We start from the raw sequence: 2,104 nt of genomic DNA on the forward strand, positions 1-2,104 counted from the left end.
CACGGCTTTATTGGAGGTAGAAATGTCTTATCTAATTCTTCAGCAACTTGATGTGACTTATTTTTGCTTTGGGGCAATTTTAAGAATTTAGAAACTTCAGATTTGGGTGAAACATTCCTGTCATTGATTTATAGTAAAAGAAAACCAACTACATGTTTTATGAGATTTAAAGATCTTTTTGATAGAGGAACAGAACACATGGACATTTGGATAGATGAAAGGGAGAAGTCTGCTATTTAGCACTCCAGAGGAGAGATGGCTGCCAGACAGGGACACAGAAGAACTGCCCTCTCTACCACCCCAGCAGGTATCAGCAAGCTATAGCTGTAGGGGATAAAGGGGAGAGAGTCAGCGAGGCTCGGAGGCATCCCTGTGGGTTGGCTAATTTGGATGATTTTTCAGGCTCAGGGCATAGGGGCGGTCCTCAGTTTTGTCTGGTTCCTGACTCTGAAGCAGTTAGCATGGACGCACCGTGATCCTGAACGTGAGAGCCTGATAAGGGAGGTGGTTGGATTGTGGACTTAATCAGCCACTCAAGAAGCAGAACTGACCAGCTTTTAGTCAGGTCCTGAAAACTGGGTCAAGACAGCGCAAAAACAAACCTCTCTTACAGTTGACCTCTTGTTGTCTTGGCATCCGTTTCGAGTTCAATTATCTGAAGAATTCCAGTAGCCCAAGTAGTAGAGGAGACTTTTACAGAGTGGCATATAAATGCCCCTAAACTGCCTAGGAAAACATTTTATTATGGCAGTCAGAAGGAGGGAGACAAGTAGAAGTATAAATAGGTCAACCGTATCCAAGTTTACTGTTTATATGGCAAAAACAGATCTGAAGTTTGGGGGTCTCTAACAAGATCATGGTGGACTTGTAAGGTGTGTGACAGTATGAATTATGTAGTTTTTGATAATAATATCTTGGTGTATCCCTTGAGTCAAGGTGGTAGGTACAGCAGTTTTGTTGATGGAGAGTGTGAACTGCTAGTTCAGCAAGGTATAGGTGAGTCGTACTTGTTTGTAGCCATGGGGAAGGGGTGGTTTTGGTGGCCGTAGACACAGGGTGGGCACTTGTGGGGGGCAAGGTAGAGCGAGAAGGGAAGTAGGAGTAGGCCCTGGGGAGTGGGAGGTCCAACTGAAGGGTGGACCAATGTGAGGAAGTTACCTACGTGGGGAAGAACTAATTTCCATTAATTTTTTAATAGCACAGAGAGCAGTAACCTTTGTAAGATTTCCCTTTAGGTATGCAAGTATAGCTATAGAACAAGGAGCATACCACAAGCTAAGTAAACAGCAAACGCAGGAAACACAGAATCCCTAACGTCCAACGAAAAAAAACAACAATAACTGTTTCATGTCAGCATCTTAGGAGAGGCAACTGGTGGGTGTGGCTGGTATGGTGGTCTCAGTGTCCAGGGAGTAGTTGTCTCTGTCACAGGGTGCAAAGTCATTTCCAGTGGAGTCGTCTTTGGCCCAAGCAGTGTCATCAAGGGTGATACCTTCTCAAGAACAAGCTCCTGGTCCAGGGCAATGTGGTTTGGGATATGGCACTGGGGGTATCCTTTATAAGTGGATACCCACTCAAGTTAACATGGGTTTTGTTTTTGTGGTTCTGTGGTATTGTAACAAGACTGAGATTCTTGTAAAATATCAAGGTGATTTGGTCCTGGGAGCTCGACTTATAAATATCTTTCAAACAAAGGCTTCATGGGTGCACAAGTAGCAAAGATGACGCTTGCCTCAACGAAGTTGTTATCATTGAACCGAAGCACCAGAACCCAACTGACATAATTAAATCCCTGATTAAGGGTGGCCAAATCTAAAAGCTCCCAACTGTCCAAGATTCTGTCCAGATGGGTGATGAGAGGGATTCTACTGCAGATAGGTTTTTAAATCACATGGCCTATTTGGGGTGCATCTTGTTACTGGGATGGCACGTTTGTCAATTAAAATATCTGTGGCTGAGCTTTGAGCTCCAGCATAGCCTATAGGCAGGCCCTCCAATTTAGGCAATTACCATGGGCCCTCTGCCTCAGTTGTTGGCTTGGTTGGTAATGGACAAGCCAGTGAAGACTTCAGGTTGTAGGGGTGTGGGCTCCAGCATCCGCTAA

This window comes from Lagenorhynchus albirostris, chromosome 8, assembly GCF_949774975.1.
Source record: "Lagenorhynchus albirostris chromosome 8, mLagAlb1.1, whole genome shotgun sequence".
NCBI classification, from domain to species: Eukaryota; Metazoa; Chordata; class Mammalia; order Artiodactyla; family Delphinidae; genus Lagenorhynchus; species Lagenorhynchus albirostris.